The sequence below is a fragment of the Paralichthys olivaceus genome, chromosome 22 (assembly GCF_024713975.1).
Source record: "Paralichthys olivaceus isolate ysfri-2021 chromosome 22, ASM2471397v2, whole genome shotgun sequence".
In the NCBI taxonomy this organism is placed as follows: Eukaryota; Metazoa; Chordata; class Actinopteri; order Pleuronectiformes; family Paralichthyidae; genus Paralichthys; species Paralichthys olivaceus.
In genome coordinates, this window is record NC_091114.1 from 579,102 (window position 1) to 607,071 (window position 27,970).

Below are 27,970 nucleotides of genomic sequence, written 5' to 3' on the forward strand. Positions count from 1 at the left end.
AACACGTTGGAGCAAGAGGAATCTACTGTGCAACGTGAGTGTTGCAGTCTAAGCATACAGATGTGTTGATTGTCAATATGTGTGTGTCAGTGTAAGAGGGAATCAATGTGCTGCATAAAGCCCTACAATGAAATAAGATTGGAAACAAGTGGTTGATATGAGAACAGTTCAATCAGGAGAGACTTTAACTTGACAGTTGAATATTTTTTTTATTTCTATGCAATTAAGTCTTTTGGCATTTTGACCCCTATGTGATGTCATCGGCATCAGAGGGGTTGATGGAGAAATAATTATGAATGACTCTGCTGGACTGGACCATGGCTTCGGATTAAACCGGAGGAGATTGGGTTGAAGGGGAGTTACAGCGGATCACTAATGACAGCTGACTGCCGGAGAGAGGAGAAAGGATTTCAAATTTGATCACAACCGCACGACTGGCTGGATGAGATTGTGGCAATATCTGAATGGCCATTCAAAATGCCCACAATCAGCTGATTAATAATAAGAAATATATATAGAGAGATAGATTTATGAGTAATTGAATATTTCAAATTTCAAATTTATATAGCAAGGTATCACAACAAGCAGTTGTCTAAGGGTGCTGCACAAAAGTCCAAGTCCAAGAAGAAACACAAAATCCAACTTGTTCCACACCGAGCAAGCATGAGCAACAGCCGGGAGGAAAAACTCCCAGGTGTAAGAAACCTCCGGCAGAACTGGGCTCTGTGTGGACGGCCTCTGCCAGGAACGGTTTATGAGAAAGTCTTCCTGAATTCCAAAGATGAAAGAGTACCTGTGGCAGCCTTCACTTGTCATAAAAACTCAAGAGGCGTTTAGTTTGTCCAGTTTTTACTACTGTAAAAACATGGTGGCCTCTGTAGAGAGGACCTGCTCCCCATGTAAATATAAAGTATTTAAATATAAATGGCTCATTCTAAGAAAACAACAATCGTACAATTTAGATAAAACACACTAGTGAAAACATCACTAGGATTACTTTGTATTCAGTTTCTGCTCCCTTTCACCTAAATCTTACACACTGAACCTTTAATGAATTTTGTCGCTGTATCTTGGTCTAATTGAGCACAACATTGATGCCTTTAATGCTGTCTGTCTCTGTATTTTTAACAGTTCATCAGAGAGGATGATGGGAGCTCATATGTAGTCAGTGGGAGTGGGGTGGTCAGCGATCCTGACACCACTCACAAGCACAGTGTTCCTCAGTCCTGGCAGCTCTACTCCAGTCCTGTCAATCACACAATAGGAGGCGTGGCTTACTTCCAGGTCACTGAGCATAAGATGACAGTCACCTTCATGCAGACTAATGGGAAATGTGTTTACCGCACAGAGCTGCCAACACGTATAGTCAGAAGTAATGGAATGCTCTAAAACTGAAGATATGATTACTGATATCTTTGGGCGATGGCATGTTACTATTAAGTGAAATGTGTATATATTAAGTGTATATTCAAAGTATTTTGTACTGTATGTAATGTTTTACATATGTAACAAAATATAAACTGTTTTATGTCTTTTGTTGTGCATTGTATTTCATGATGGAGGCCTCAATGTGCAGGATGAATTATAGCTCTACTTGCATACAAGTAAGTAGTAGAGAAATAGTAGAGCCAAGTAGAGCATTGTTAGGTTTGCAACCAAAACATCTGCTCTGCCATTTTCACTAAAAATTGGACCAAATTAATATTTGATTGTCATATTACTGCTTTTATTTGTTCAAGTTTTTATTTACTTTGCTTGCTTTTCAGTCAAAGCACTTCCGTTTTTTAAAGTGCTATATGAATAAAGTGTATTACTAGTAGTAGTAGTAGTATCACAATATTATTATTATTATTATTATTATAGTATTCAAGTGAGTTTACTATGAGTGAGTGACTACAACAAGTTTCTGGAATCAGTGTGGGCGCCCATCTGCCTTGACTTGAGGAGAATAATGGAGGAGAGGAGAGATGAGTGGATAAGAGGGGAGAGAAGAGAGAGAGAGAGACAGCGAGAGACTGTTGTTGTCATAAAAATATAAATATAATGAATAGTGATACATTGAGATGCAATTATATTATTAATAATAACAGTTTATCATCATCATCATAATCATAATATGGTGGTAGTATTAGTAGTGAAATTTGGAGAGAGAGGGAGAGAGATAGAGAGATGGAAGCACAAACAATGGACTTTATTTACATGAAGTAATATGATAAAAATATGGGGCCACAGGCACAGTTCAGTGCATGTTGGGAGTTGTAGAAGAAAATTGTTGTTGTTTTCTCTATTTCTTTTGATATTTTTATGCACCTTTCAAGTTCCTGCTTTTCTTCATGACATCGATCTTTGTGTTTACTGTATCTACTTTCCCAGGAGGATGGCTTTTGAGACAGCTTTCCTGATTACATGTTGTTATGGCCTGGCTGGCTGAGACCATAACAATAATAATAATACATGTATTTATACATAAAATGCAGCTAAAATGTATTATCATAGCAACAGGTCTTGATTTGTTTCTTAAAACTATCAACAGAAGAAGCATGTCTGATGTGTGGTGGGAGTTTGTTCCAAACCTTTGGATAGCATAGCACAGGAAAGCATAGCAAGAGAAAGCTGCTTCCCCAAACCTTTTATTGTTTGTTTTGGGGACATTGAGCAAGCCCGCTGTAGACGACCTGAGGGAATGATTCGTAACATATTCCGATAAACAGTCAGAGATGTATGACAGTGCTGTACCATTAAGAGAATTAAAAACAAGTAAAATAATTTTAAAATCAATCCTCAGTGATGCTAGAAGCCAGTGTAAAGACACTAAAATAAGAGTAATATGGAATCTTTTCCTATTTCTCATTAAAACCATGGCTGCTGAATTTTGCAAAAGCTGTAGGCGATTGATGGATTTTTTCGGTAATCCTGAATATAGTGCATTACAGTAGTCCAGGCGAGAAAGTATAAAAGCATGAATCAACTTTTTGGCAGTTTCCAAAGTGAGGTACAGTCTTACTCTTGCAATGTTTCTTAAATGATAAAAGGCAATCTTTGTGACATTGTTTATGTGTGGATTAAAATCTAGTCCTGAGTAACACCCAGGTTCTTTATTTTTGATTTGTTTTGCAGCTCCAACTTTGCCGATAATCTTTTGTCCTTGAACATTACAAGATTTTCAGTTTTATTTTCACAGGCAATTTAGAACTTGGTTTGGCGCATCAGAGTCATCTGGCACTAAATAAGGGAAGACACATGATGGATCAGATTTTTCTAACAAAAAGTAATTTTCAAAGAACTAAAACAAAAAAGAAATTCAACTGATAAGGCTGACAGGAACTGAATTCCAGACCAAAACAAGATCAAATTAATGCTACAGAAATCAAAACTCATCTGAATGGCAGGATGAGCATGGCTATTATTATATGAGGCAGTGGCCAGCTACCTCTACTTCACTGATGGCCCCCAGCTCCAGCCAAAGCAGGATCTTGCAATACAAGACACACAAGCAAGTATACCTAGGCAAGATGCTGAACCCCAAATTGCCCTTCATTGAAAAAAAAACTGTATGAATATGCGTGTGAATGGGTGAATTGCAAACTGTATTGTAAAGTGCTTTGAGTGATCATCAAGACTAGAAAGGTGCTATATAAATACAATCCATTCACAAGCTCTCACATCACAGTGTGAATTCAATTTACTTGAACCCCCAATGCATACAGATATGCCACATCAGCAGGGGTGCTGAAGGTGTTTATCACATGACTTAGTGAATAATTGGAGCATAATTGTATAATAAATTAGCCTGTCCAGGACTTCCTGGAGTTGTATTCACATTTGTTTTCACAGAGACCCCTCCATCGGCAAAGAGATGAGTAGATAATGAGTGAATTTTCTTTTTGCGTTGAACTATCCATTTAAGTGATGATTCAAAACCTAAACTCTGAATGTTGACCATTAGAAAGAATTGTACCGCCTTGTGTGATGTCTCTCCCCACTCTGCAGTGAGTAAAACACATCTGAACAAGCCACAACATTTTTATTCTTTCACAGAATTCCCCAAGCGGTCGACAGGTAACAAATGCATGGACTACTTTTTCAGCATTCTTTGAGACGAGATCTTTCTCATTTTCATATTTTGTAGGTGGAAGAAGGCTGTCCCAGAGGCTTGTTTTCATGTAACTCCAAGGTTCCCCAAAGTAAAGCTGGGGGCCAGGCTTAAGCCATGCAAGATAACTGGGTTCAGACCTCTTTATATACAGTCTATGGTTCAGACAATGTTTCTCTGAGACATTTAAGTACTTCTCTTTTGTTTGCTGTAAACCATATTATATTGTATGGCATCAAGATGTAATTATCTGTAGAAATGTCAGTCTGTGAATGTAACAAATGGTTTCATTTGAGGTTTAATTGATGGGTGCAGAATGGCCCTGAAACACGATATTTCCTTTGATTACTATCCTACCTCATTACCTCTACCTTCACTGTGGCTCTTCATATTGTAGGCATGGACAAGGCTATTCTTAATTCTTGGTTATTTACCCAAATTTGTAAAAGACTATGGTTTATCTTTTCTACTTTGTATTTGTATTTTGGTTTTCTTACATGATGCCCATGGGTGATCATGACCATCTCATTGCTGAATATTAGTTGTGAAACCTTATTGTTGTTTCTATCTTGGCATAGAAATTGTGTTATCTCCCTGCTAAAATTTGTAGAATCAACAAAATGCATTCTGTCCACTTTACTCTTTGGATTGACTAAATGAAAATAATGAAGTTAATCTGGGTAATTTTACAGCTTTAACTGTAACTGGTGAGATTACTCGTCTCTCAAGGCCAGAAGACAAAAAACAAACTAAATTTATGAGGGAGGCTACTAAAGTAGATTACATAACATATAAGTATCTGCTAGAGTGGATTTTTTTCAAAACCATACAGAATTATAGAATCTAGAATTATTAAAGTAAGAGTGTAAAAATATGAATGCCTTTTGTCAAGATTTAATAGACATAAAATGGATCAGGTTTCACTTTTTAGATTTTTTTGTCACCCTTTGATGAAGATGCACAGAACTCCTTTTACAGTGAAGTTCTTAAAACTATAGATGGATGTAAGCCCCCTGGACATCACTTAGGGTTAATTAACAAGTACTATTGTTTATTCAGTGTGTTGGGGTTCTGGGTTCTGCACATTCAGTCCAAGCATTTTTGCAATCCTGACATCTCCAATTCCATCTCTAATAAGGCACAGACACAAATTGTAATATTTGCTATTTTCCATTTAACAGAACTGAAATAATAAATGGTTCTGTTTATAACAATATTTATCAAATGTTAAATATTTTCACCAAATACAAAATTATCTGCAAAAAACAGACGTATAACAAAAGCATCATATACAAATGTGTTAATTTCAATTAAACACAATAAGTTACGCATCAGATACAAAATAATATACACAAAGTCTTGATTTCCCATAAAGTGTTGCTTTCACCAGACTAAAAAAATAAATGTGAAGTTAGAAAGGTCTCTATAAAATGAAATAAATAAAATGAAATGGTAGTCTTTATCTACAATTATCAAATACCACTAAGCAAATACAAAAGAAAATGAATGAAATATAACCGCTTCAGTAAGATGACTATCAGTGTTTCCATCTTTTATTTTTTGCAGCATGAAATGATAGTAGTAGATGAAGTAAGAATAAAATATGTTCAACATATTCAGTTTCACAGAAACTAAAGGAAGGGTGGATTCCAGTGTTTGACAGTGGAACTTTGAACTACTACTTTCGTTGCAGGCCTCAGTCCAGTTCAGCTGTACCGCTTGTTCCCACAATAATATGTGTGCATGTGTGTGCATGTGCTGAAACACACACACACTAAACATCCCGGAGTGGCACTCCTTCTTTGTCCTTTCTCAGAGCTTTCTTCCTCCACTTGCAACAGACCACTGCAATGGCAATGATTATGCCAATCAGTAGCAGGATGAGGAAGATGGCAGCAGCAGAGTATGGGTAAACTCTGTAGCCCATACTGCTCACTTTACCTATCATATCTAAAAATGGCTGTCAATGCTCACAATTTTTTGGCCTCTAACATAATTAAAATGGTAACTTCCATGAGAGATACAGTGGTGTACATGCACAGGTGACAGTCTCCCTCCCTTCTCCACAGCTGAGATAGGCAAACCTGACTGATATGTTTATATCAGTGATGTAAGTGTGGATATTTCAGTGGATAAGATGCATGGTGCTAAAAAGGGAACCTTTTTATTAAGAGCACCTGCTAAAATGCAAAAATTAGAGTTTTTTTCTTTTAATTTTTCTTTGCCCAAACAACACCTAGCATAATATAAGGAGATTCACTTGGGGGTTGGGGGTTTACAGATAGCAAGTGGCTGATCCCTTATTCAGTAGAACATGTACTTGTACAATGTAACTTGTACAATGCTCAATTATATAGATATCCATTTCAGATTTCTGCAACATACATTTTGTCCATAATTAATTATGAAAATAAATCCAGTTTATGATTTGTGATATGACAATTTGATTCTGACTGATCATAATTCAAGGTCAGCTTTAATTTGCCTCAATTCAAGATACTTTAAATTAAGTTTAAAGTGAGAATGTCATCGTAGAAATCCTGAACTTGAATTGTGACTAATGAAGCATTGTGTTAGTTCATGCAGGACACAGAGTCATGTGCTCAGCTACCGATAGGTTTATGGGTGATCGTCAGTCACCCACCAATCACAGCCCATTCTCTCACCAAAGTGGTCTCTTTAAATACGACCTCATCCTCCCGCAAGTTAGCTGAAGTAGCAGAGTAACATTAAATTTCTCATATTCTAATACTAGAGCATATTCATGTTATGGTTGTAATGTTTACTGTCAGTTGCAGCACTTAGAGAACAGTATTTTTGTTTATTCTTGTGTTTTTATGTTCAAAAAGTTATTCTAACACCAGCAGCAGTAAGAGCATGTGTAGTTACCCTAACCAGACATTTGAACCCAAAAGGCCCCAAATTTGATCTTTTGACCTGCAACACCCAGAGCTTTTTTTTTTTTTTTCAATTATCTTTTTTATTGATTCCACATATCAATATTCCATCAATATTTTACATAATGTGTATAATTTTACAACAGCATAAAACATTCCTATACTTCCAACGCAGAGCAGAGACATAATTGGACATGAATTCTCAAGTAAAGTTACAGTAGAGTAAATGTGAAGTAAAATGAACCGCTTTTTCACTCTTGTCCTTATTTTCACACCTCTCCTGCATTGTTCCTTGTCTCCTGATTGGGGTAAACATATCAAATAAATAAATGAACAATAAACAAGTTTGTAGCCTGAACCAAGGGGGTCAACACTCTGCAATACACACTGTCCTTATTGCACAAAGTCTGCTCTCAATGGAGACACAAAATCAATCCAGTTTGCCCAGTAGTTTTTAAAAGTTTCTGATTTTAGTCTAGCTGAGAAAGTCAGCTTCTCCATTCTTACCATTCTTACTTACTTTGTCTCTCACATCTCCTTTTACCGCCTGCCTCTAAAGGTTGCCTATATAAACTAGTTTATGACAGTGGAGCCAAGCTTTTTGGATCTTTTTATGTTTGTTTTTTTTATCTTTCTATTAATCGTTCTATTACAATATAAATTCTTGTAGAAGGGTCTCTTAAAATTGAGTTTTGATACTTTATTATCATTATTTAAAAGTGCAGTGTGTAAGATTTAGGTTAAAGGGAACTACTGGCAGAAATTTAAGGAAGTACAATCCTCATGATGTTTTCACTAGTTTTCTTTACCCCAGAAAAGGCCCTTTATATTTAAATACTTTATATTTACATGTAGGGGGGTCCTCTCTAAGGAGTCCACCATGTTTTTTACATTAGTCCAGACTGGACAAACTAAACACCTTTTGAGTTTTTATGACAACAAAGGCTACAACGGATTCTTTTTCATGTTTGGAAGGAGAGGGTGAGGTGAGCTGCAACATGAAATTTAAACACTAGATATCACAAAATTCTACACACTGTACCTTTGAGTTGATATGCTAAATATGTTATATTTATATACTTAAGAGATCTGTTTTTATGGGCGCTCTGTGTCTGGACAAAATCTAATGAGGCTGTGTAGTCTGCTGGATGCTGTTTACTTGATGGCTTTTCAAAGGCAACAGGACATATACTGTATAATGCAAAGCAATTAATTGAGGTATGGGGAGGGCAAATGAAAAATAAAATCTACATCAGAGGAATTATCTGGAGCTATTGTTATGGACTTTTAATGGGGATTCATGTGGAACCCCTGTTCTGACACTGTACAAACTGCAGCTGGGCTGTTATATTTCTCTCTATATATATAAGACATAAGCCCCAGAAGCCTCAGGTTCAATCTGCATCATTTCTCTCTACATAATTTGATTAATCAAACATTTGTTAGAAATATACTGCACTAAAGTAGAATATGATTGGATATGAGGATCTACCAAAGATCTTGTGTTCTACTTCTTTTTGGTTATTTAACACATCTATTCTTTTACTATCACAGAAAACCATATAGTCGTAAAAGTCAGCCAAAATTGGGGAAAATGCAGTGATGGGTTTGTCATCACCCAATTAATATAATGTGATAATTTATTTAAGAAAATGCCTTGTTTATATTTCTTTTAGCAAATGTAAAATTACTACAGGGTGTATCAATGTATCTATATGTATCAGCTTTTCAAATGTGGACAGAGGCTGTAGCTATTCACAAAGATGTGAGTGCAGTAGTTCGTGTGAGTGGCTCGTGTGAGTAGCCAGAGTTCGTTTCCAGCTGAATGCTCCGATGGTATTTAAAGTTTGTTGTGGCTCAGAGAACAACGGGCCTCACACACATGTACACACACATAACTCTCTTACCATTTCTGTGAGAGGTTCAGGTTTGAACACTGCTGTTATATCGTGCTTCCTTGTTGCATATTTTTGTGCTCTCAAGAGTTTGTTTAAACAAATCGTAAATTAATCAATGTCAACAGAAAATTTATCAGAAAATTAATCTGCACAGGAAACCTTTAAGAAGATTCAAATGAATGGAATTGTCATGTGCTCATGTTTCCCGGTTCCCGGTTCCCGGTTGTTGAGTGAAGTCAAAACCCAAATCGTTCATGAAGGAGCATAACTAACTTCTAGCTCTATAACTACTAATTATTTTTGTTGACCATTATTGGAGGCACTGTAAAATTGTAACATGCTTTTTAAATCCTTTTCTTTTCAGCTACTTGCAGATATACATCTGCATTTAAGGTTTAAAAACATTCCTTTTTGATAAAGCCTATAGTAAGGGCTGGATCAGGTGAGTCCTGAACCATCCCTTAGTTATGCTCCTATAGGGTAGACTGCTGGGGGAACTCCCATCATGCACTGAGCACTTCTCCCCTTCTCTCTGTCTCTCTGCCCCCCCACATTCATTTATTTATTTTAATACATATCAATTACTATGTTTCATTTTTCTTCCATAGTCCCTCTCTCTCTTTCTCTTATTGCAGATATCTCTGACTCCAGAACTGCAGGAGAAAAACTATTATTATTATTTTATTAACAATAATACTTCGGTAATTAATTATTATATGAATTGTTGCTGCTATCATTATTAATCAATAACTTCTTTACACTGTTATTGTTTTCATTATAAGTAGTCAGATCTGATACCTGATGTTGCTCGAATGTTCCTGGTCTCTCTCGCCTCTCTCTCCCCCTCCTCACTATCTCTCTCTCTTCTCTCCCCTCTTTTCCACCCATCTACCCTCTCCTCCCCATTTTTCTCTGCTCACCCCAACTTGTCGAGGCAGATGACCGCCCACATTGAGCCTGGTTCTTCTAGAGGTTTCTCCCTGTTAATGAGGGAGTTTTTCCTCTCCACAGTCTCCAAAGTGCTGCTTATTGAGGGAACTGTTGGGTTTCTCTATATTTAATACAATTTTAAGGTCCTGACCTTTTATATAAAGTGCCTTGAAATAATGTATGATTTGGTGCTATACAAATAAAATTGAATTGAATTGAATTGAATACACTCAACTAGCAAGTGGCTGCAAATGGGTCGTCCCACTATAGAGCTGCACCCAAATAATTGCCAAAAGTAGGATTTTCTAACTTCAGAACCAGGACAATGGAAATGAGCAATAAACTTAAATCTAAGGTTGAAGATAAAATATATATCAATAAATCAATCAAATTGTATTTGTATAGCCCATATTCACGAATCACAAATTCAACTTGTCTCATAGGGCTTTAACAAGGTGTGACATCCTCTGTCCTTAACCCTCAACAAGAGTAAGGGAAAACTACCAAAAAAACCTTTTTAACAGAGGAAATAGAACTCAGAAAGAGCCACATGTGATGAATCCCTCTCCCAAGATGGACAGAAGTGCAATAGATGCCACGTGTAATGGAGAACATCAGAAAAATAAGAGTATTTACAGCATTGGTTAGAATAAACAGTTTGTAGCATGATGGAAGGTAAATGAATTGAGGAATTATTGTCAGTAATGGTAGCGTATCTGAGTAGACATATTGTATATCAAGCAGTCTTTTTGTAATCATAGTCCATGATCAGCTGCCACCACGATTAGGATACACCATTATAATCCATCATCATGATCCACCACCATCAGCAGCCACCTTAATCATGGTCCACCACTACGATCAGATGCCAGCACGATGCAGGATCCACCATTATGATCACGATCTCTGATTCGCAATCCACCATCATAATCCACGACGAGGCCGCAGTCGCAGCCCTGGATCTGCGAACGATAAGGCACAGGGACTCCGGGAAAGAAGTCAAGTCAGTAACATGAGACATTAAGTTATTTGATGTGATGAGGAGGGAGAAGAGGAAATAGAAGCTTCATGTGTCATGTGTCCCTCGACATTGTAAACCTCAAGGGACACATGACAAAAATTAGCAGCACAACTAAGAGCAGATTTAAGACAAGCCTGGACCAGCTCTAACTATAGCTATATCATGACCTCCTGTGGATTTTCTCCAGAATTACTATTGTACTTCAGTCAAGGGAACAAGTCCTTCCCTTGAAAATAGAACAACAAAAAGTGCTGCTATTAGATGCACTGTATGTATGAATGTGTGTGTGAATGTGTGAATGGCAACCTGTAGTGTAAAGCGCTTTGGGTGACCAAGTTACCATGACGTAAAAAAATATTTTGTCTTTGGGTTCAGGAGGCAGACACAGTCTCTACATTTATAGAAAGACTGCTTGCTCAGGTGAGCCCTGAACCATCCCCTAGTGATGCTGATATAGGCCTGAAGACTGCTTGGGGAACTCCATCATCATTTATATTCATATTTTCATTATGAGAAGTACAGTGTTTGTATTTTTTATTTCTATGTTTTGAATGAAATACAAAGGATTGCAATCCAATTCAGTATTATTTGTATAGCGCAAAACCATTATTTACATTATTTCAAGGTCAGGACCATACAAAATTATGGAGAAACCCAACAGTTCCCACAATGAGCAAGCACGTTGACAAATGTGGAGTGAAAAACTCCCCTTTAACAGAATGTAACCAATAGCAGAACCAGACTCAATGTGGGCGGCCATCTGCCTCATCCTTTTGGGTTGAGCAGAGAAAAAAAATGGGGAAGAGTAAAGAAGTAGGTGGAAAAGAGGTGGGAGAAAAGAGAAAGGGAAGGAAGGGGAAAGAAAGGGGAAGAGAGAGGTGAGCAATACCAGGAATAGCTGTGCAACCATTATATTTAAGCTCTGTCATGGTTGTTATAATGGAAAATAATAAGAGTGATATTTATAGATGTAATTGTGTTATTAATAATAGCAGCACCAGTTTCACCAGTTGGAATTACACCACTCCTGTTAGACACCTATTTAGTCACTCCTTATGTCTGGTTCAATCAGAGCAGAGAGACAAACACAGCCAGAGCCTACAGATTGTGTGAGCCAAAATCTGAGGAAATACGTCTCCCAAGGACTTTCCTGTTGTTAACTAACACAAACAACCGACTGACAGGAAACATGGAGTCTCTTTCAAATAATATCAACATCTAACCCAAACCTAATCAGCCCTCACCCTCTCTCCCTTGATGAAGTCCCCAAAGCAAGCAGACAGCTACCCATCAAAATTGTATTGTCTTCATATTTTCATTATTATTACCCTGTGTAGAGTTGTTGTTGTTGTTTGTTGTTCAATGTACTGTTCTGCAACTGCTGTACCTTGGCCCAAGACAAATTTCCCTATGGGACAATATAGTATATTTGATTTGAAAATTGACTCTCATTAGACTACGAAATAATTTAGTACGCTCTACAACATCTATGCACACACAAACACACTACACACGACATGTAACCTCTTGGCCTTATTACATAAACTCCATATAAATGGTCTGTATTTATAGAGCTTATAGTCTTGATCACAAATACTTAAAGCAGTTAAGTGTACTGTTTTACATTTACCCATTCATACAATGTATCTATGTGAAGTTTTCTCTTCTTTCTCAATGAGAAGAGGGTTCAGTATTTTGCCCAAGGGAAGACTGGGATCAAACTGCCGACCTTCTGGTTAGAGGACGACTGCTCTAGCCCCTGAGCACAGCCACCCCTTAACTGGACAAAACTGCCTTCCTTGATTTACTACTCCACTAATTGAGAAAATTGTAATTAATAAGTGGTTGTATTTATATAACGCTTTCTAGTCTTGAAAACCACTCAAAGCGCTTTACACTACAGTTTTTGCCATTCACCCATTCACACACACATTCATACAGTGCATCTATTAGCAGTACTTTTTGTTATTCTATGGGGCAATTTGGGGTTCAGCATCTTGCTCAAGGACACTTTGGCATGCAGATTGGGAAGATTGGGGATTGAATTGCTGACCCCCTGGTTGGAGAATGACCACTCTACCCCTCAGCCACAGCCGCCCTAGTATTAGAGACTTTGTGAAATGGCTACAACCTTTCACAGGCTGGGTGAACTAAATACTTGTTAATGATGGGGATTTTTGGTGCGTAGGGAGATTAATACATAAACTATATGACTCAGCCAGGAGCAATCAGGAGACCAACTGCAATTTCAAAATGTCCCAGTTTGTATAATCAGAGAAGAATTTTCCTGACAACTTTTTACTTTTACTTCCTATATTTAAACACAAATATCTGCACTTTATAGTCCTTAAGTTCTCAAAACTGGCTTGTTACTTGTTTCAACCTCCACGGATGATGACACGACGTAAAAGACATAACAAGACAGAGAGGACCTCAGACGACCTCACTAAACCATCCAATCTATGGTAGTGACAGGGGGTGTCTACAAAGGGCAGGGACTAAATCAACACAAATACATTCCCCATCCATTTAATCCCTGTACAAAATGATCCAGGTGCTCATGCAGGACCATGGTTCACTTCAGTCTTTATTACTCTGTCTGAAATTTGGCAGCAAAGCTAGATTGTGTCCAGTTCTGTGCAGGTTGTTACCAAAAGAGGAAAACTATCCCATTTTATGTGCCTAGCATTTTTTTTTTGGTTTTGCAGGGTTATCAAAATAAAGCATTGTGTATCGTTGAAGTAAAAAATTCATTTTTACTTTTTACTTATGTACTTGAGTACATTTCAGAGCCTGTACTTCCTTACTTTTACTAGAGTTAAGTAGTTGTATCAGTACTTTTACTTTTACCAGAGTCTTTTTTTACTCAAATATCTGTACTTCTACTTAAGTAAAGAATTTGAGTAATTTTGCCACCTCTGCCTAAAACCCCAAAAGATCCTGTTAGTTACTTTACTCCTAGGCTAAAGGCTAAAATTGTCTTTTTTCTCCAATTTAGATTAAAGCTGGAAAAAAAAGTTGGAGACTAAATCTTCATCTTTATAGCCACCCAATAAATATGACATTTCTGGTCTTTCAGGTTTATATATAAAATGTCACATTCTTAGCTGAGCTTGGCCAAAACATTTTCCTCATGAGAGCCACCCTATGGAAATGACCCCCCAGATGAACTTGAGGAGATGAATTTTATGTTTATTCAGTGGAGACCTGTAGCTTGAAATCCTCTTCTCTTTTGTTTATTTCCTGTTAGGGCAGGGTGGGCTGCAAAAAACGAGGTTAAACAAATCCAGCAGGATTTGGACAACTCAACATAATGTCACATCCAGGATCAGACAAAACAGAGATGATTCTGAGATAGCCTTACAAAACACGTCGACATGAGACTAGAGACTGAGATTGGAACGTTGTAAAGCTTGTGTTCTGGATATTTTCAGTGAGGCACATAGATGTTTGAGATAGAGACATGAGAATGTCCATGATCTAAATGTCTAAACCTTATTTGGATCTGTTTCCACCCAAAACAGTCACAAAAGTATTAAATTGACCACTGAACACCCCAGATAAGGTTTGTTCTGCTCTCAGCCTCTCCTCCGTGTGAACTGTCATCTCACAACTCATTTAGTAATCAGACAGCTGGAACAACAGACCCTGCTATGCTAACTATACAAGATTGCAGGAAATACTTTGTCAAACTCTCTGAGGGAAAGGTTTGGGGTGCTGTGAAGCTCATGGTATCCTGCTGGTATGCTGCTGACACTTACAAATATACACGCAAATATTTGACATAGTTCAATGATTCCAGTCAGGAGCAGCCTGTGGACAAAAGGTCCTGAATGCTAATAAACATGAAGAAGCACTGAGCACTCTGTCTCTCTGCCCCCATTTATTAATTAATTATGTTAATATACTATGATATAACAATAACAGGTGACAAGGCCTTACATCTATAAGTGTCCGCACATACATATACAGATCAGAAAATACTGTGACTTGCATGCTGTGTCCAAAAACTTCTGAATTTAAGAAGATATCTCTCTATATATACAATAGTGATTTTTATTAATGATTTTTCTGTATATTGTGCTTTATATATACTGTATTTTTTCATTTACCAATACCAGTACACATTTTAGAGACATTACAGTAGTAACAGCTCTACACTGTGTTTGCTTGATAGTAGAGACATCAAGAGGAGTCTGTGCTTCAGAGACTCGCTGGGAAACAGTGAACCTCTCAGTTGGATTGATCTCTGCTGTCATCTACAGCCCTGGAGAAGCCAGAGATAACCAACACAGAACCTTATTTAAACTTGGACAGCATTTTTTTGTGTCCCAGATGAGTAGGCTGAGGTAGACATGGAGAGGGAGTTCTTAGTCTGAATGATTGATTTCATTTCAACATTACATTTCTATTGCTGTCTTAATTTCTACTTTGTTTTCATTTTTTGTTGTTTTTATTTTTTCAAATTTGAAATGTTCTATCTGTTACAGCGAAGACACAAATAGGACAGGATAGTAACACTTGTGCTAACTGAGCTGAGACTTGACTGGCTAGTTGCAGTCAACAATTATGTAATACTGAACACCCTATGTTACATTTCCTCAGTGATGGACTCTAATATCGGTGTATGTCTCAAACTGAGATCAGGTTGTTTTCTGGGAAAAACACTAATGGCATCTCTAGTATGTGCGTCTGTGACACTGTACCAAGTGTTTGGAGACTGAATATAATCGTATACAATGAAATAATGACTACTTCAACAAAAATTATTACCACATACTACCACACAAACACCGTTGCTTAAAATGTGAGCTCACAGTTCTCTTGTGTGTCAGAATATTGTTAAAATAATACTTTGTGTGGGGGTCGTGTCTTTTTCAAATGTGCCGGTCTCCATCTCTGAGCGATATTGATTGGAGCACTGGACCTAAAGGGACCAGACTAACGTCACACTGCCAGAATCACAGCCAGATATCTCAAGTTGTCACAATAACACAGACACAAATAACATGCCACTTCCACCATGAACTGTGGTGGCAGTCACACATGAGTGAGTGATGAGATGTCATGCACCCATGGGATTTTTTTTAATGAGCTCCATGTAGGCCCAGAGTGAACCACAAGCAGGGTCATGTGAACAATCATCCACAGGATTTTGCATCTATATACAACAAGTAGGTTAATGACTGGACCAGTGAGGCTCTTATGGGTACAACACATTTAAGTGAAACATGGACTTATCCTCTGGGTGCATTAAGAATTTCATGTGTTTCATGTGTTTTACGCAGAATTTACAAGAAGTCATACAGCTTCTTGTGAAGAAAAAAGAAGTGATAGGGCTTCTTGTAAATTTTGCAAGGGCTCCATGTCAATGTCTAGGCATTCAAAGAAACCACAACATCCCTTAGTTCCACTTCCAATATGAAGCAAGAGCTGGATTAGTGGAATTACTTTCACAGATACATTGGAATTTACAGTACTGGTGGTTTGTGCACATGGCACAGATGAAAAAAACACTTAAACGTGGTCAATGAAGATGCAAGTCATGTTTATTTATAGCTTGCTGGCTTCAGAAACTATCCAGTCTCAGCTCCGAAGATGACGAGAAACAGATGAAGTTGATTAAATATTTTGGAACACTAAACAGTCATGACCATGAAAGACCCATTGGAAAATAAAAGACTTGTGTGGGATATAACAAATCAGCCTTTTCAGATCAGTGGCAGGTTATTTTTGGAGAGACGATGCTTCTGTTAAGTGTTGATTTCCACACACCAACTTCTTACTCACATCCGTTGTGCCATTAGCCCACAGTGGGTCCAAGCAGAAGTGATTCAAGATTCAAGGGTTTATTGTCATATGCACAACAATTACATTCAGCAGTTGCTGGCAATGAAATGCTCCCCTCTAGCCTTGCTCAGAAATTACACAAGAAAAAAATACAAATAAAAATAGAATATAAAATATAAAAAATCGTCGGCCAGATGGCAGCAGGCAGGACAGTTAATGGTTTGGGTGCTGGGGTCTTTAACGATCTGGTTGCTCTCTGGGTGTAGCTGTCCTCCATGGATGGCAGCTCTGTCTTGGTAATACACTGAGCAGACTTCACCACTCTCTGTAGAGCCTTGCAGTTCAGGGCGATGCAGCTGCCATACCAGGCGGTGATGCAGCCAGTCAGAATACTCTCAATGGTGCACCTGTAAAAGTTGCAGAGAATCCTTGGGCCCATGTTGAGCCTGGCCGTCCAGGTCAGGTGATGTGAACCCAGAGGAACCTGAAACTGCTGACTCTCTCCAACATAATCCTGTTGATGGAGAGGGGGGCGTGTTTAACTCCCTGTCTCTTCCTGTGTGTCATCAGCAAATTTAATGATGGTTTTGAAGCTGTGGGTGGCCACGCAGTCATGAGTGAACAGGGAGTACAGGAGAGGACTGAGCAGGCAGCCCTGGGGGGCGCTGGTGCTGAGAGTCATTCGGAGAATGTGGTGCTGCCTATCCACACTGGTGTTGAGCCCAAGGTCTCCATGCTTGGTGACGAGCTTCAGGGGCACGATGGTATTGAACTCTGAACTATAGTCAATAAACAGCATTCTCACATGTGTACCTCTGGTCCAGGTGGGTGAGGGCAGTAGGAAGGGTGAGGGAGATGGCATCTGCAGTTGACCTATTTGGCCTGTAGGCAACTGCAGTGGGTCCAATGAGTCATAGAGGGAGTAGGTGATGAAGTGGTTTGCTTTCACAGCAACTCACAGCGTTCCCAACCTCAATGTTCAATAAAGATAACAAACTCCAACAGGCGCTAGGACAAATATGGCGCACCCACTGCAAACACAGGTGTCATCTCTGTCTGAATGTGTGTCTGCACAGTCAGTCACACAGTACAGTTTACTCTCTCAATAAACTAAGAAGGAACATGTGCATACCCTTTACCTGCATGCCAAGAAGCTATGAATCATTTAACCAGGTCAAAGTTCAAATCTAATCTGTAACAATTAAAATGAACAGTTAGGATTAGTGTTTGATGCTTCACCAGACAATACCTGTGACACAGATTTGGGAGAACTGATGATAGCGTCATTGATGATCAGTGATTCATGTTCTGTGGGTTGCTGCCAGTTCCCAATCAGTATGTGATGCATGTTCCGGCACATGTTAATGACATTGTTACTCCCTACCTTGACGAGTGTGCTGGCCTCAATCAAGGAGGCATTCTGGACCAGCACCATGGTTAGGATCTGGTTAGAATTTTTAGAGTTAAGGAATAAATGATAAAATTATAAAATAAAACTAATTTTACTGTTCATGTTTACCTGCCCCACTTAAGATGTCACAATAGTTCCATAATCTTAAATTGTTGACAACAATGTTAGAAATGATGAGGAAATGTGAAAATAAAGCTGAATGAAACTTGTTACAACAAACAGGCATTACCATTATTTATGTTCTTTCTTTTTCTTTTCTTTTTGCTGCGTCATTGGCTGAGGAATGCTCAGTGCTTCTTTTGATGTTAATATACCCTCTTATTTAGAGTCAGTTGTTTTGCTTTATCCTCTTACAGTTTTTTTCTGAAACAGGATTAATCAGGTTTATCAGCTGAGGTCATCTCAGCTCAGACTGGCAAGCCCTTTATCCCATCATAAAGGTACAGTGTGTTCTCACTTCCTTTGAAAAGCTCCTTCTGAATTCCCACACATACCTGACGCCCATCCCATATGCCTCAACAAGAACCAGAGTGTGCTGGTGCCCCTGTGTTGCAGTCATGCAACCTGAATCTTTATCTGATACCAATTCATGCTTTCATACCTGGTTTTGGAAATAATGTGCACACACAGTCATGTTCCAACAGGTGAACACCAACACACCAAACATCCCTCCTCTACATTCCTGGGCAAGCTAGGGCGTCATGTCCCAACCCAGTCTATTAAAGTGGAAATTCACTGCCTACACTCTCGACCTCAGTCTTCAGTATGTTGCAGTAAACCATGTGTCAAACCTGTTTTTTTAGGTATATTTCTGACCATAAGGACAAATCATGTGCAATTGTTTGGCCTCAGCACAGAACATTCAGTACATGAACAATGTAGTCTCACTCTAGAAATGACTCTTCCAGTGATCTGTTGTCGTTCATACTGCATTGGCCGGAACAGGATAGTACAAGTACATTTTTATATTACAGGATAGGCTGTGTGTGTGTGTAAAACCCATTAGTGCTACTTAATTGTTGGCATTCTACCTACAGCACACAGAAAGTATGATAAATAGTAGAAAATAACAGGGTGGAAGTAGAAAAGGCTGAAGGAGTGCTGTTCAGTGTCTAAAGTGGATATTTTGCAAACAATAGCTGCATGTTTGGTGGATATTTCTACCAAATACAATCACATGCACATTGGATATTGTAAAAAAAAATGCATTCTTAGCGTTAGCTAAACTTATCGATAACGAAAAAATATCATTTTACTAGTATTAACCAGTTAGCTGTCATTTTTGCTTTTGAACTTCAATAACTAGCTCCACATGAAGCTAGTAAGTTGACTCAAATTATAAAATATGCATGGGAGAGCTAATACAACTTGCTTAGAATTAAATTTCATTGTTTAAAAAAATTTAATTCTTGATGTGGTATAAAAAGGTACAAAAGATTGAGACCAGTTTGAGTGCACAGTACCTTATGATACTGTGAGGTATCAAGGTATTTGCTCATGTATGATGGTTACAGACCAGGATATGGCCAACCCTCAACTCAGACATAATTCTCTGCCTCTGCTCCTGAAAGAGGAGCAAATATTCACACTGTAGTGAATCATCAGTACAGGCAAACAGAAACCTGAGTCAGTTCAGGTGTTTGAAGAAACAACCCAGTGAAAACAAGTTGTCATTCGGTCAAAATCAGCAACATTGTCTCCATTGATGTTCTCTGTTCTTTTCTACAATATGTCTTTTCTGAATCTGTCAAAGTTTGTCAACGTTCTTCCTGGCTGTGTTCAGGTGCAGACAGGAAGCTGGAGCAGTAAACACATGAGAACCCAGCCAGCCAGGAAGGCATCACTCTAACAGCTGAATAATGACAGCGGCTCTTCTTCCTCTGCAGGCTGCGGAGGCTCAACATGGGCCCAAGGATTCTCTGCAACTTTTACAGGTGCACCATTGAGAGTATTCTGACTGGCTGCATCACCGCCTGGTATGGCAGCTGCATCGCCCTGAACTGCAAGGCTCTACAGAGAGTGGTGAAGTCTGCTCAGTGTATTGCCAGGACAGAGCTGCCATCCATGGAGGACCGCTACACTTAGCGGTGTAGGAAGAAGAGCAACCAGATCGTTAAAGACCCCAGCACCCAAACCATTAACTGTCCTGCCTGACGATTTTTTATATTTTATATTCTATTTTTAGTTGTATTTTTTTCTTGTGTAATTTCTGAGCATGGCTAGAGGGGAGCATTTCATTGCCAGCAACTGCTGAATGTAATTGTTGTGCATATGACAATAAACCCTTGAATCTTAGATCACTTCTGCTTGGACCCACTGTGGGCTAATGGCACAACGGATGTGAGTAAGAAGTTGGTGTGTGGAAATCAACACTTAACAGAAGCATCGTCTCTCCAAAAATAACCTGCCACTGATCTGAAAAGGCTGATTTGTTATATTCCACACAAGTCTTTTATTTTCCAATGGGTCTTTCATGGTCATGACTGTTTAGCGTTCCAAAATATTTAATCAACTTCATCTGTTTCTCGTCATCTTCGGAGCTGAGACTGGATAGTTTCTGAAGCCAGCAAGCTATAAATAAACATGACTTGCATCTTCATTGACCACGTTTAAGTGTTTTTTTCATCTGTGCCATGTGCACAAACCACCAGTAATGTAAATTCCAATGTATCTGTGAAAGTAATTCCACGAATCCAGCTCTTGCTTCATTCCGTCTACAAGACGGGCCTGAGCCGGCTTTACTTCCTGAGGAGGCTCGGGTCCTTCAATGTCTGCAACAAGATGCTGCAGATGTTCTATCAGTCTGTTGTGGCGAGCACCATCTTCTTTGCTGTGGTGTCCTGGGGTGCGGGCATCAGGACAAAGGATGCCAACAGACTGAACAAAATCATAAGGAAAGCAGAGTCTGTGGTTGGCTCTAAGCTTGTCACCATGGAGGAGGTGGTGGAGAACAGGATGCTGGCAAAACTGCTGGCAATCATGGACAATCCCTCTCACCCCCTCCACAAAACACTGGACAAGCTAAAGAGCAGCTTTAGCCACAGGCTCATCCAACCCCGCTGCTCTAAGGAGCGATACAGGAAATCGTTCATTCCAACCGCAATAAGACTCTATAACTCATCTACCTCTGTCAGAGCCACCATCACAGAACTGCACTAATATACCTATCACCCTTGCACCATGTACCCTGTACTACACTACGCCCCATATACTGGAACATTTACTTCTGTGATATGTGTTAATTTAAACCATTTTGATATTACAGACCATTTTATACAACAATATTGTCTTTCGCACACCCAGTCTACATATTCTTACACTGATAGTATATTGTATAGTCAAGTACTTATATTCATAACCTACTATATACTATATATCATATCATATTATATCATACTGTGTATATTCTCTGTATATTCTTCGTATATATAAGTCTATATACACATATTTATACATGTGTACATGTTATTATTATTATATTATTACTACTGCTATTACTATTATTATTATTATATATACTGTTGCTGCCATTATTACTATATACTGCTATTATATTGGTATAATTACTATCTATATAAATATATATTATGTTATATTGTATACTATATATATATATATATATATATATATATATATATATATACTGTACTACTATTCTTATATACTATCTAACAATAACATTACCATCATATCATCATTACTATTACCATCATATTGCCACTGCACTACTTGTCTGCCTATTCATCTTGTGTTTCTGTTTTTGTTCTTTTTACCTCAATGTTTTGTTTTGTTCTATTGTATTGTGTTTTGTTGTGTTCTGATACACAAGCTGCTATCACGACTTAATTTCCCTCCGGGGATGAATAAAGTAATCTATCTATCTTTATGGGAAGTGGAACTAAGGGATGTTGTGGTTTCTTTGAATGCCTAGACATTGACATGGAGCCCTTGCAAAATTTACAAGAAGCCCTATCACTTCTTTTTTATTCACAAGAAGCCGTATGACTTCTTGTAAATTCTGCGTAAAACACATGAAACACATGAAATTCTTAATGGACCCAGAGGATAAGTCCATGTTTCACTTAAATGTGTGGTACCCATAAGAGCCTCACTGGTCCAGTCATTAACCTACTTGTTGTATATAGATGCAAAATCCTGTGGATGATTGTTCACATGACCCTGCTTGTGGTTCACTCTGGGCCTACATGGAGCTCATTAAAAAAAATCCCATGGGCGCATGACATCTCATCACTCACTCATGTGTGACTGCCACCACAGTTCATGGTGGAAGTGGCATGTTATTTGTGTCTGTGTTATTGTGACAACTTGAGATATCTGGCTGTGATTCTGGCAGTGTGACGTTAGTCTGGTCCCTTTAGGTCCAGTGCTCCAATCAATATCGCTCAGAGATGGAGACCGGCACATTTGAAAAAGACACGACCCCCACACAAAGTATTATTTTAACAATATTCTGACACACAAGAGAACTGTGAGCTCACATTTTAAGCAACGGTGTTTGTGTGGTAGTATGTGGTAATAATTTTTGTTGAAGTAGTCATTATTTCATTGTATACGATTATATTCAGTCTCCAAACACTTGGTACAGTGTCACAGACGCACATACTAGAGATGCCATTAGTGTTTTTCCCAGAAAACAACCTGATCTCAGTTTGAGACATACACCGATATTAGAGTCCATCACTGAGGAAATGTAACATAGGGTGTTCAGTATTACATAATTGTTGACTGCAACTAGCCAGTCAAGTCTCAGCTCAGTTAGCACAAGTGTTACTATCCTGTCCTATTTGTGTCTTCGCTGTAACAGATAGAACATTTCAAATTTGAAAACATAAAAACAACAGAAAATGAAAACAAAGTAGAAATTAAGACAGCAATAGAAATGTAATGTTGAAATGAAATCAATCATTCAGACTAAGAACTCCCTCTCCATGTCTACCTCAGCCTACTCATCTGGGACACAAAAAAATGCTGTCCAAGTTTAAATAAGGTTCTGTGTTGGTTATCTCTGGCTTCTCCAGGGCTGTAGATGACAGCAGAGATCAATCCAACTGAGAGGTTCACTGTTTCCCAGCGAGTCTCTGAAGCACAGACTCCTCTTGATGTCTCTACTATCAAGCAAACACAGTGTAGAGCTGTTACTACTGTAATGTCTCTAAAATGTGTACTGGTATTGGTAAATGAAAAAATACAGTATATATAAAGCACAATATACAGAAAAATCATTAATAAAAATCACTATTGTATATATAGAGAGATATCTTCTTAAATTCAGAAGTTTTTGGACACAGCATGCAAGTCACAGTATTTTCTGATCTGTATATGTATGTGCGGATACTTATAGATGTAAGGCCTTGTCACCTGTTATTGTTATATCATAGTATATTAACATAATTAATTAATAAATGGGGGCAGAGAGACAGAGTGCTCAGTGCTTCTTCATGTTTATTAGCATTCAGGACCTTTTGTCCACAGGCTGCTCCTGACTGGAATCATTGAACTATGTCAAATATTTGCGTGTATATTTGTAAGTGTCAGCAGCATACCAGCAGGATACCATGAGCTTCACAGCACCCCAAACCTTTCCCTCAGAGAGTTTGACAAAGTATTTCCTGCAATCTTGTATAGTTAGCATAGCAGGGTCTGTTGTTCCAGCTGTCTGATTACTAAATGAGTTGTGAGATGACAGTTCACACGGAGGAGAGGCTGAGAGCAGAACAAACCTTATCTGGGGTGTTCAGTGGTCAATTTAATACTTTTGTGACTGTTTTGGGTGGAAACAGATCCAAATAAGGTTTAGACATTTAGATCATGGACATTCTCATGTCTCTATTTCAAACATCTATGTGCCTCACTGAAAATATCCAGATGGGGCTCTGAACACAAGCTTTACAACGTTCCAATCTCAGTCTCTAGTCTCATGTCGACGTGTTTTGTAAGGCTATCTCAGAATCATCTCTGTTTTGTCTGATCCTGGATGTGACATTATGTTGAGTTGTCCAAATCCTGCTGGATTTGTTTAACCTCGTTTTTTGCAGCCCACCCTGCCCTAACAGGAAATAAACAAAAGAGAAGAGGATTTCAAGCTACAGGTCTCCACTGAATAAACATAAAATTCATGTCCTCAAGTTCATCTGGGGGGTCATTTCCATAGGGTGGCTCTCATGAGGAAAATGTTTTGGCCAAGCTCAGCTAAGAATGTGACATTTTATATATAAACCTGAAAGACCAGAAATGTCATATTTATTGGGTGGCTATAAAGATGAAGATTTAGTGTCCAACTTTTCTTTCCAGCTTTAATCTAAATTGGAGAAAAAAGACAATTTTAGCCTTTTAACTAGGAGTAAAGTAACTAACAGGATCTTTTTGGGGTTTTAGGCAGAGGTGGCAAAATTACTCAAATTCTTTACTTAAGTAGAAGTACAGATACTTGAGTAAAAAAAGACTCTGGTGAAAGTAAAAGTACTGATACAACTACTTTACTCTAGTAAAAGTAAGAAAGTACAGGCTCTGAAATGTACTCAAGTACATAAGTAATAAAGTAAAAATGAATTTTTTACTTCAACAATACACAATGCTTTATTTTGATAACTCTGCAAAACTAAAAAAAATGCTAGGCACATATAATGGGATAGTTTTCCTCTTTTGGTAACAACCTGCACAGAACTGGACACAATCTAGCTTTGCTGCCAAATTTCAGACAGAGTAATAAAGACTGAAGTGAACCATGGTCCTGCATGAGCACCTGGATCATTTTGTACAGGGATTAAATGGATGGGGAATGTATTTGTGTTGATTTAGTCCCTGCCCTTTGTACACACCCCCTGTCACTACCATAGATTGGATGGTTTAGTGAGGTCGTCTGAGGTCCTCTCTGTCTTGTTATGTCTTTTACGTCGTGTCATCATCCGTGGAGGTTGAAACAAGTAACGAGCCAGTTTTGAGAATTTAAGGACTATAAAGTGCAGATATTTGTGTTTAAATATAGGAAGTAAAAGTAAAAAGTTGTCAGGAAAATTCTTCTCTGATTATACAAACTGGGACATTTTGAAATTGCAGTTGGTCTCCTGATTGCTCCTGGCTGAGTCATATAGTTTATGTATTAATCTCCTACGCACCAAAAATCCCCATCATTAACAAGTATTTAGTTCACCCAGCCTGTGAAAGGTTGTAGCCATTTCACAAAGTCTCTAATACTAGGGCGGCTGTGGCTGAGGGGTAGAGTGGTCATTCTCCAACCAGGGGGTCAGCAATTCAATCCCCAATCTTCCCAGTCTGCATGCCAAAGTGTCCTTGAGCAAGATGCTGAACCCCAAATTTCCCCATAGAACAACAAAAAGTACTGCTAATAGATGCACTGTATGAATGTGTGTTTGAATGGGTGAATGGCAAAAACTGTAGTGTAAAGCGCTTTGAGTGGTTTTCAAGACTAGAAAGCGTTATATAAGTACAACCACTTATTAATTACAATTTTCTCAATTAGTGGAGTAGTAAATCAAGGAAGGCAGTTTTGTCCAGTTAAGGGGTGGCTGTGCTCAGGGGCTAGAGCAGTCGTCCTCTAACCAGAAGGTCGGCAGTTTGATCCCAGTCTTCCCTTGGGCAAAATACTGAACCCTCTTCTCATTGAGAAAGAAGAGAAAACTGCACATAGATACACTGTATGAATGGGTAAATGTAAAACAGTACGCTTAACTGCTTTAAGTATTTGTGATCAAGACTATAAGCTCTATAAATACAAACCATTTATATGGAGTTTATGTAATAAGGCCAAGAGGTTACATGTCATGTGTAGTGTGTTTGTGTGTGCATAGATGTTGTAGAGCGTACTATTTCGTAGTCTAATGAGAGTCAATTTTCAAATCAAATATACTATATTGTCCTATAGGGAAATTTGTCTTGGGCCAAAGTACAGCAGTTGCAGAACAGTACATTGAACAACAAACAACAACTCTACACAGGGTAATAATAATGAAAATATGAAGACAATACAATTTTGATGGGTAGCTGTCTGTTTGCTTTGGGGACTTCGTCAAGGGAGAGAGGGTGAGGGCTGATTAGGTTTGGGTTAGATGTTGATATTATTTGAAAGAGACTCCATGTTTCCTGTCAGTCGGTTGTTTGTGTTAGTTAACAACAGGAAAGTCCTTGGGAGACGTATTTCCTCAGATTTTGGCTCACACAATCTGTAGGCTCTGGCTGTGTTTGTCTCTCTGCTCTGATTGAACCAGACATAAGGAGTGACTAAATATGTGTCTAACAGGAGTGGTGTAATTCCAACTGGTGAAACTGGTGCTGCTATTATTAATAACACAATTACATCTATAAATATCACTCTTATTATTTTCCATTATAACAACCATGACAGAGCTTAAATATAATGGTTGCACAGCTATTCCTGGTATTGCTCACCTCTCTCTTCCCCTTTCTTTCCCCTTCCTTCCCTTTCTCTTTTCTCCCACCTCTTTTCCACCTACTTCTTTACTCTTCCCCATTTTTTTCTCTGCTCAACCCAAAAGGATGAGGCAGATGGCCGCCCACATTGAGTCTGGTTCTGCTATTGGTTACATTCTGTTAAAGGGGAGTTTTTCACTCCACATTTGTCAACGTGCTTGCTCATTGTGGGAACTGTTGGGTTTCTCCATAATTTTGTATGGTCCTGACCTTGAAATAATGTAAATAATGGTTTTGCGCTATACAAATAATACTGAATTGGATTGCAATCCTTTGTATTTCATTCAAAACGTAGAAATAAAAAATACAAACACTGTACTTCTCATAATGAAAATATGAATATAAATGATGATGGAGTTCCCCAAGCAGTCTTCAGGCCTATATCAGCATCACTAGGGGATGGTTCAGGGCCCACCTGAGCAAGCAGTCTTTCCATAAATGTAGAGACTGTGTCTGCCTCCTGAACCCAAAGACAAAATATTTTTTTACGTCATGGTAACTTGGTCACCCAAAGCGCTTTACACTACAGGTTGCCATTCACACATTCACACACACATTCATACATACAGTGCATCTAATAGCAGCACTTTTTGTTGTTCTATTTTCAAGGGAAGGACTTGTTCCCTTGACTGAAGTACAATAGTAATTCTGGAGAAAATCCACAGGAGGTCAGTATCATCATTGACTCAGCACCAAAGCTGCCATTAAACTCCTACACTGGCTTCACTTCACTTTATATACACCATCCTGTACATCCTAAATATACCTTAGTTCACAATGACATCTACAACTTCACAGAATAACATTCACTGTCTACAACATACAACTCCCCCTACCACCATTTTTTTTGTTAGGCAATATCTTTCTTCACGTTTGTCCATCTGAGCTCCAGCGAGCGTCCCTGTCCTGCAGCCTCTGAGGCTGTCCACATCCTCCCCTAAGTTACGTTGTTGCTCTGGCGCCCCGCCTGACCCTCAGCATTCCCACTTTTACTCGCCCAAACCACACATGGCCTAGGAGCTGACAACCAGATGGAGTCAGTTAATTAGAATGATCTGTTGAACAGATTGATTTCCATTATCTGATTTTTAAAGGCCAATGGACTCAAAAGGGAAGTAAGGTCTGATTTAGAATGTGACTGACTGACCTGAAACGCTCATATTCATCCATCAGACCCTAATTTTCTCTCCTAGTTTTGTCACAACGCGTGAAGCCTTTTGTATGTATGTAACATTGGAGTGATGTTCTTCACAGCCGGTGTTCTTTGTCAATATCCATCCATCATCTGCACTGTTCAGTTTTCCAGCAACATGTGAAAGTGCAGGCAGAGACAGTAATGGTGAGGGGAAATTGTAATTCAGTTATCTCTATCCTTGTCTGAGCACACTGTAAGGGAATGTAGTCAAATTCTTCATGTGAGTATAAAATAATCTGTCTGTAGGTCATACAGATGATTTTGTG